Source organism: Vulpes vulpes, chromosome X (assembly GCF_048418805.1).
Source record: "Vulpes vulpes isolate BD-2025 chromosome X, VulVul3, whole genome shotgun sequence".
In the NCBI taxonomy this organism is placed as follows: Eukaryota; Metazoa; Chordata; class Mammalia; order Carnivora; family Canidae; genus Vulpes; species Vulpes vulpes.
The window spans coordinates 69,345,874-69,356,009 of NC_132796.1; the positions used below are offsets into that span (position 1 = coordinate 69,345,874).

The 10,136-nt window shown below is 36.9% G+C and overlaps 1 pseudogene; it reads right to left on the reverse strand.

The window, feature by feature from the left end:
• Positions 1-239: 239 nt before the first annotated feature.
• LOC112925694 (nascent polypeptide-associated complex subunit alpha pseudogene) lies at positions 240-936 on the reverse strand (annotated as a pseudogene).
• Between the last annotated feature and the right edge of the window lie 9,200 nt (positions 937-10,136).

The window sequence follows — 10,136 nt, forward strand, 5'->3', positions numbered from 1 at the left end:
TAAGAAAAATTGTTATTGAGGAAATACAAAATCTAATAGACCATTTGTGTAGCAGAAATCACTGGTAGATGTGAACACCATGATTTAGGAGCTATTTTCAAATTTAAGACAAATTTCTTTTTTTCCTGTTTTGTTTTGTGTTCATCCAACAAGAAATTAATTAATGATAGAAAGTACAAATTTCAAACCAAGTTACAGTTATTCTTTTGAAATGCCAAAAAATGCTCATTTTCAAATGGTTACATTACTAATTCCATAATAGCATTTACAATATCATTACTGTTGTTCTTCAGGGGTTGGACTGCCTTTGTTCTTGACACATTTGCTTGTGACATTGACCAATTTTATGTCCTTAACATCTACACCTGTTTCATCAAACTCTCCCTCTTCACTCTCCTCTTGTACAGTTGGATCTTGTGTGTTTTCTTGAATGTTTGAGAACACTTCACCCTGAACTTTGAATTTCTCAACAGCAGCTAGTTGTGCTTCCTGAAGTAAATCCTCAATCTTGGCTTCCCCAATAACTATGCAAGTATCTGAAGCTGGGCTATTGTAGACATCTGGTTTTGTGATGACAAAGAGGATATTCATACATTTCCAGATAGTGACTCTCCTAACTCTTGTAACCTGTTGAAGATCCAGTTTAGACATAGCCTTCCATACCTTCTTTTCACTCTAGCTCTGTTTTGCTTTACTGATTGGCTCTTCCTCAATTTTAATTGCTGCTGCCTGCTAAGCTTGTTGTGTGATTACCTGTGTAATCCTGTTCCTCAAGCTCTGATACTGATTCATCACTGTTGGATTCTGTTCCAGATCTTGTCTCATCCTGGTGCTATGGCAACTCCTGTTCTGTAGCAGGACAGTTTCTGTGGCCTCACTAGGGATTTTGTGTGGGGAACATGGAACCAAGATGGCCACAGGAAGAGCAGGCACCATTTCATTCAATGTATGGACAAAACACCAAATGTGCACAAAATAGAGCACTTAAGATCTGCAGAGCATACTCTAATGGAAAATTCAAACAGAAAAGCTTTAAAGTTCATAATATATAGATAATGATTTTCTTTTTTTAAGATAATGATTTTCTGATACAACACATAATGTTTATTATAGAGCTGAATAGTTTATATCCTGCAAATAAATTTATAGGAAATTGCCACTTAAATAGTAAACTAACAAATTTTTAGCATACTAATTACAATTAAGAAGAATAAATTAAACCATGGCTATGCATTTTTAAATTGCCAGTTGAAATACTTTAAAAATTTACATAGTGTATTTTTTTTCTCTTTAATATATTTATTCATGAGAGAGAGAGAGAGAGAGAGAGAGAGAGGCAGAGACATAGGCAGAGGGGAAAGCAGGCTCCATACAGGAAGCCTGATGTGGGACTCGATCCTGGGTCTCCAGGATCACACCCCGGGCTGCAGGCAGCACTAAACTGCAGCGCCACCAGGGCTGCCCTACATAGTGTATTTAACTAGATTCTTAAACATTTATACAATTCCCAATAGATGTTATAATTTGTAGCAGTTTGTATAGTATTTTCTTAATGCCACTTTTGAAAATTCTCAGATCTTAGGAGAACATCTTAAAGAACAAACATTTATGAAAGACATATTTTTCAAATATTGTCATATTTGTCTTTCAATTATCTTTACCTTCTGGTTTTGGAATAAAGCAATATACAAGTAAATAAATACATTTAAATAAGTGAAATATGTATGTCAAGATTGTTATGTTAATCTGTGATTTGGTGAAAAATTATCTAAGACCAATATCAAAGACAAATTTGTTAATGTAAGTAATATTAATTACAGTGTAATTTTTTCACTTTATAAAATGTTATCCTTAAAATAATTGCAAGCTATTATGTTTATTTTTTATACAAATATACTCATTCACCAAGAGAAAAATAGTTGAAGGTAGTACCAGCTATTTTTGAAGAAAGTGTTCATCTGTGCTTGATGAAATATCCTTTTAGTAATTGTTATTTGGGCAGGTTAAAACAAGAGGCCCAACATATCAATTATAACTTAGAATGTGATAACAATTAGAAAAATAATTTTGAAGCCATATCCAAAGGTTCTATTGAAATTAAAGCCAGGACTTAACTGAACTTGATTGCTGAGAACACAGTACAAATATGGACAAGATTAACATCTCTTCTGTTTCCATGACTATAGTAAGTCATTTTCACCAGCAAGATTGGGCACTTGGTGAAAAGAGGAGTATGATCATTATAAATCCATTCCTATAACTGAAAAATACAGTTCAAAGTATACATTCAATTGGTGGTTCAGAACCATTTCTTTATACACAAAGCATTATGTTATATTATTTAAGTAAACAGAAACTTAGGTAGTCTACTGAAAACACATTACAAAGATGAAAAACAAGGATTTTGCAAGCTTAGGAAATTTTTAGCATTTTTATAAAATATAATTGGAATTGTTTTGTTCAAGTGAGATTATAACAGGCATAGAGAAGATTAATGGGGTGAAAGTGAAGGCTGTAATTTAGCTCTTGTTATCTTCCAAATGTGTTTTATAGAGTGTAAAAGATTTTTTTTTAGAGATTTAGTTTCTAGAAATTTTGCTTAAAATGAGAATATATGGGCTTTAATTTGGATTGTGGGGGCACTATTAACAAGGGTACAGTCTAAATGAAAGAACACAAGAATACTCCCAAAATCCCCGTGAAATTCCACCAACTTGTGGTTATGGATCTACATGTACTGGTTTTAGCATATCATCATGTATGCACATGTAGTGAGAAGAGATATTTTAAATGTTCATATCTGGTAAATGGTAAACTGGTAAACTTGCCTTGATCTTCTCAATATTGCCTATAACACTTACTCACCCTTCACTGGATGACACTTACACTTTTTTTTTTTTTTATTCATTTATGATAGTCACACACAGAGAGAGAGAGAGAGGCAGAGACATAGGCAGAGGGAGAAGCAGGCTCCATGCACCAGGAGCCCGACGTGGGATTCGATCCCGGGTCTCCAGGATCGCGCCCTGGGCCAAAGGCAGGCGCCAAACCGCTGCGCCACCCAGGGATCCCGACACTTACACTTTGAACACACACACGCTCACACACACACACACACACACACACACACACACACCATCAAAACAAGATAGTATTCAAGGCTGAGTTTTAAGTATACATTCCCAAATTGAACAATCATGATCCCCTAACTCCTGAGGGTTGCTATCTTTTGGGAAAGCAAAGAGCACAAGTTACCTGTTGCCATAATAATGCTGTATAACAAACTATTCCCAAAGCTCAATAGACTAAACTAATAACCATATAATATTGTTTAGTAAATCAGTGTATTGGTTGGAAAGTTCTTGCATTGGTCAGCTTGACATGGCTCATTCATGGATCTGCAGGTCCACTGGACAACTTTACTGATCTTGACTATCTCTCATAACTGAGACCTTATCTGGGACTATTGGGCTGAAAAGTCTCTACTCCACATGGTTTCATGTCCTCCAGCAGGACAGCCTAAGTTTGTTCTTATGGAAGAGACAAATCCTAACAAAACAAAACAAAACCAGTAGAAGTGTGTGAAGTCTCTTGAGGCCTAGATTCAGAACAGGCCAATCATCTGCTACATTCTATTGACCAAGTAATAAGATTAGCCCAGTTTTAAGAATTTGAAAAAGTGCCTCTTAATTATTGATGGGAAGTGTTATAAAATCATATTGCCAAGGTCCTAGATACAAAGAAAAGTGGAGAATTGGGCCATTTCTGCAGTTTATCACAAGAATATCTTAATAAAAGAAGATCTGAAAGATTTAAGTGTCATCAGAACTGAAATTCCTCAATTTCAAAACTTCTGAACACGAATGAAGCGGTTTTCAAATGGAAGACCAGGGCATATCTGCCCCCAGATATCTGCATGACTTCCTGTTTCAAATTGTTTACTTTCTTCTTAGACTTCATCTCTTCAGAGAGGCCTTTCCCAACCACTCCCTTTATCCTAACTAAAACTGTAGACCTTATTCACACCTTAACCCTTAACCCTGCTTAAGATTTTCCCCCCTAACACTCTTCAGCCCCTGACACACTATTTGTTTGTTTTTATACATCTCCCTGAACCAGGATGTAAGTTCCTTGAGTCCAGGAATTTTATTCATCTTGTCCCTTGCTGTATTCCCAGTACTTAGAACACCGTCTGGTAGAGTAGACGCTCAATTAGTGTTTATTGAATGAATGTCGTAGTAAACCAGAACTATTGAAGTCCCACAGCTGCTACCTCAAGAGCTAGGTGTAAAAGCCACAAAGCCTATTGGTAGCTATATTTAGTTCTGCCTTGGGCACTGGCATATGATCAAGCTCTATCTCTATTTCTGAGTTCTCATCAATAAGTCTCATCTACTGATTCTGTTGTGATCTGTTTTGATCCTGAAACATGTCATCTCAATGCATTCTATATTGATTCTTGTTCCAGATAAGCCCTTAGTTTTACCTAACTATAAATCTATATGTTTCTCAGTTTGTGAAACAATGCTTCTTACTTTAGGAAGATCTTATTGAATGGTGAAAAGGACTGCTTTCTTAGCATGAGGACCTGGGTTTATTTTTAAAAATTTTATTTATTTATTCATGAGAGACACACAGAGAAAGGCAGAGACATAAGCGAAGGGAGAAGCAGGCTCCATGCAGGGAGCCCGATGTAGGACTCCATCCTGGGACTCCAGGATCACACCATAAACAGAAGGCAGATGCTCATCTGCTGAGCCACCAAGGCAACCCAGACCTGAGTTTAAAGTTCATTTCTGTTTTGATTGTGACTTTAGAGGGGTTACTTACACTATTGAGATTCATTTTTCTTTCACCTATAAAAGATAACACCTACCATACCTAAACTTATAGTGGTCCCCTTAAAGGAAACTCTCATCCCTAAAAGTAGATTGCCAGTAGCCATGTTTGTACTAGATGACCCTCTACAGTCATATATGATTGGGTCAGATCCAGCCCAGATTGAATCAATCAGTCTCTCTTCTTATCCACCCCCATCCTTGCAACTGGAAGTGAGGTTTATGAACTTGGATCTGTAGACTGCCATCTTCTGCCATGAAGACTGAGTAAGAGCATAATTCTAAAGAGTTAGAAAGATAAAGCAAACCCTCAGGAAGAGAATCAGAGGCAATAAATGGAAGGAAAGTATTGCCTTGTTTCCTGACAACTTCCAATTTTCTCATTCCAACTTTTTTCTGAGGTTTTCCTATGCACACCTTTGGGTGACATGAAACATTCTTTTCCCCAAACAGTGAACATCCCATTTCTTTGTTAATCTAGTTTGTTTCAATTACTAACAACCAAAAATCCAAATAAATAAACTCTTTGAGTTGTCGCAAGGATAAAAACCATAAGGCCTCTAAAATGCCTAGCGTATTGTACCTCAATTATTTTCATTTAACTCTACTGGAACTATGCTTGTTCCTAATTCTCAGATTACTATCTGTTGCTCCTACCTGACTTAGCTGAGACAAGGTAGGTTGGTGTAATGAACTGTCATCAGGTCTATTTTTTTTAAGATTTTATTTATTTATTTATTTTGAGAGAGATTGAGAGAGAGAGAGAGAGCAAGCACAAGTGGGGGGAAGGGCAGGACAGGGAGAAGCAGACTCCCTGCAAAGCAGGGAGTCCAAAGCAGAGCTTCATCTCAGGACCCTAGGATCATGACCCAAGCTGAAGGCAGATCCTTAACCGACTGAGCCACCTAGGCACCCCTGCAAGTCTATTTAATAATGGATTTATACATATATGCTTTGATTCATGCACTTTTAGAAGAAATATACCTTTTGTGTGTTTTGTTTTTTGGTAAGCAAGCATACAGAGATAGACCACATCTGTTCTCACCTCCCTAGAGATCTTACTCCTATCTTCATAGCAGCCAAAAGGGTTGAAACTTTAGCACTGTCATTTGCTAGCTATGTGTACATGTGTAAAATACTTAACCCATCTTGCCTGTTTCTTCTTCTGTAAAATGGGCTTAACAAAAGTACCCACTAGATAAATTGTTTTGAGGCTTCAGTGACTAAGCCACAGAAAAGTATTTTAGAACAGCTCATTGATATTTAATTAGTTTGCTCCTAGAATTCTCTGGGTCCTTCTCAGTCAATAGATACCTACAAATAGGCTTAACACACCCTCTTTCAAATATGCTTCATTATTTCCTGATAATATTAACTAAAACCGACAGACACTAACACATCCATTCTTATTATTCCTGTTATTTATGATCACATTATTGACTAGACCAGATTAAAAAAGAGAGAGAGAGAAAGAGAGAGAGAGAGAGAGCACCATCTACTACATTAGTTATTTCCCCATTTAGTATTGGTAATTCTCTGAAGGAAGAATAGTAAAGACAAATTGTTGGACTAATTGATGCATCTTAGCACCTAAAATTTCCAAAGCAAAAAATGAACAAGTCCTGTGTCATTTGTTTTCTGTTTTCAAATGACCAAGGCTACTGTTTTCAAATTGACCAAGTGTGAATGCTAATAAATGTTATGGCAAGTGAAGAATAGGAGATTCTGGTACATCTTAATAAAACAATTCTGGCTGTTTTTTAAAAAACTGATTGAACATTTTAACGTTGGAGCATGCATCAGAATTTAGTTCAATCAGTTGCATTCCTAATGATATACTATTTCCCTCATCAGTACGGTTTGCTTTCTTTTATGTGTGTGATTCTCAACCCACTACTTTAAATACTATATATTCCCTTTTCCCAGAGGTGATTACTGCATCTTAAGAAATAAAGAAAATTAATTCTTCTATGTATCCAACACTGCCTTAAATAAGAACAGCTCAAGGGTTGACAATTATAAAGTATCTTATAGTCTGCTTAAGAGTGCTAGCACTATACAAATATGAAGGAAAAAATTCCTTGAAAAACATTCTGGATTAGTGTCTTGGTTTTTAGTTCATTTATTTTATCAAGTCTTAAAAATCTCCAAATGCACCTGCATAGACTTTTTCTTTTCATTATCTGCCACACTAGAAAAAAATCACTCCATAATAGAGTCATGGCTTTGATACAAAAACTTGGAACTCAAGAGGGTGAACATTTTACATCTGTATTAAGTACATGTTTTTGCTTAAAGTGTAACTCTTTTTTTGTATTTAATAACTTTATTAAACAACTACAGTATGTAGATCCACCTCTAACATTTGTGGGGCCTAGGACAAGAGTATAAATAAAAGCCCACATACCATATGTGTAAATATTTACAATTTATAAGTCAATTTAACAAATATATTATCATAATGACAAACTTTTAAAATGTGTAAGCTGAATTTTTATATGACAAAGTGGGGAATATAATGTCTGATCATATTTATCATTATTCAGATGTTGGGTCAATGTTTGAATTGGCAATATATACATAATATGGAAATTAAATTCTATAACATTTTATTTTAATAAAATTACACTGTTGTAATTAAGTTTTCACATAAATTTTTGGCTGTTGACATTCAGAATCTAGAGTCAAAAGTAAAATGCTATTTTATTCAAAGTGTACAAAATTTTAATCTATTTCATCAAATTACATAAAGCAATGTATAAAATAAAAAATAAATTTAGTTTTCATAAATTATTGCAATAAATTTATTATCTAAAATATTCAAAATATAACAAATATTTTAACAAATAATAAATTTTAATAAATATTTTAAAATAAAATATTTATATTTTGAATATTTTCAAATAACACAAATTATATTTAATGAATAGTAAAGTTTTTTTTAAGATTTTTTAAATTTATTTATTCATGAGAGACACAGAGAGAGAGAGAGGCAGAGACACAGGCAGAGGGAGAAGCAGGCTCCATGCAGGGAGCCCGATGTGGGACTTGATCCCTAGTCTCTAGGATCACACCCCGGGCTGCAGGTGGTGCTAAACCACTAGGCCACCGGGGCTGCCCTGAATAGTAAAGTTTTAAAATGAATTTGAATAAAAATCAAATTGTGTCATTTTTGCAAATTTAAACAAATTGTATTACATATCTTTGAAAGTAAAACTGTATTACAAATGTTTGAAAGTAAAAAAAACACACAATTCTATTATTCAATGTAAGTCAACATCATATTTATTTATTTATTTTAAAATTTTTATTTATTTATTAATGAGAGACACAGAGAGAGAGAGAGAGAGGCAGAGACACAAACAGAGGGAGAAGCAGGCTCCATGCAGGGAAACTGATGTGGGACTCAATCCCAGGTCTCCAGGATAAGGCCCTGGGCTGAAGGTGGCACTAAACCGCAGAACCACTTGGTTTGCCCCTCAACATCATATTTAATATGTATTATATGTTTACCTCCATAATTACAAATTTAAGTTATATGAATTATTTAATATCATAAAATATTCCTCAGCTGCCATGTGTGAATGTCATGTTAATATGTGAATATTCCCAAAGCTATACATTTGAACGTGCTCTGAAACAGCAAAATGGACACTCAGAACTACTGGGAAATCATATTTCATTTTGAAAGAATCTATTATAGTTATGATATCTGAGAGGAAGTTTTTTTTATCTACTTTATACTGAGTGTATTCAAATAGGAACAACACCAAGATTCTAAAATATATACTAGGCACAGACAAAGGATATGAAAAGTTGTTTTGCCTGAAAAGAAATATATAAAAGTGGGATCCCTGGGTGGCGCAGCGGTTTGGCGCCTGCCTTTGGCCCAGGGCGCGATCCTGGAGCCCCGGGATCGAATCCCACGTCAGGCTCTCGGTGCATGGAGCCTGCTTCTCCCTCTGCCTGTGTCTCTGCCTCTCTCTCTCTCTCTCTCTGTGACTATCATAAATAAATAAAAATTAAAAAAAAGAAATATATAAAGGAAATTTGTTTACTTAACTACTAATAAAAGCTGGTAATTATTATAATAAAAGCAAAGTGTTAGTCTACTACTTTTAAAATAGAAAAAAATTAAGTATTTTTGAAAAGCCTGATAATGGGAGAACATGTAGGAAAACTGGCATATAATACCTTTCTGGTGGTAAGTTAAATTTAGATGTTTATTCTGGCTAGCAATTTGAAATTTAATCAACATATCAAGAAATATAAAATTGCTCATACTCTTTCTTTTGATAATCTCATCTCAAAGAATTGCTCTAAGAAATCTACTTCTAAAAAGTCTTGGGGGGGTGGGGCAAGATGGCAAAGGAGTAGGGTCCCCAAGTCACCCATCCCCACTAAATTACCTAGATAACTTTCAAATCATCCTGAAAACCTGTGAATTTGATCTGAGACCTAAAGAAAGAACAGCTGGAATGAAACAGAGAGATGAATTTGGGCTTCTAACAAGATAGGAAGACAGAAAAAAAATATAAAAAAGACTCAAGTGTGAGGGGGGCCCGGCGAGGAGCCAGGCTAAGGCCGGGCGGTGACAGCCTCAGAACAGGGAAGCCCAGTACCTGAGATGCAGGAACTTTAAAACTCTGCACCGGATTCTTTCTCGACGGAAAGGTGTTTAACAGGGAACTTGGGCTGGATCTCAGGAGGGACAGTGGAGCCTCCAGGTTCCCAGGGTCACTAACAGAGCAAGTGCGCCCTGGGGGAGAGCATGCCACACACGCGGACCAAGATCTCTAAAGAGCTGGAGTGTGCGTCCAGCAGGGCATCCGGAGAAGCTCAGGCAATGGCTCTGGGTGGAGGGGGCTGCACAGCCCCTGGAGTGGGATTCCAGCGGTGCAGGCCCTGGATCCCAGGGCACCGGGGGAAACATCCCAGGATCCTGTGCTCCCCCCAGGAAAGGCAAAAGTGGGGAGGGCACAGGACAGCAAGAACTCTCCTGCCACCGGGCGCCCATAAGCTTTGCAGATCAGCACTGCCCCCCCCCTCCCCCGGAGCATCCAAGACAGTGTGGACTGGAAGACTGCAATAGATACTGTGGGAGCTGACTCTAGGGCTGGAGTGGTGGTCGCCACCACTGTTGTTGTTCCTCCTGGTTTCACCCTGTGCCTGGGATGGAGTGGGGCTGCCAGGAACAGGGGCCTCACAGTATAAAGAGCTCCCACTGAGCCATGCACACACCTGAGAATCAGCACAGCAGGCCCCTACCCCCAGAAGACCAGCTGGAAGGACAGGGGA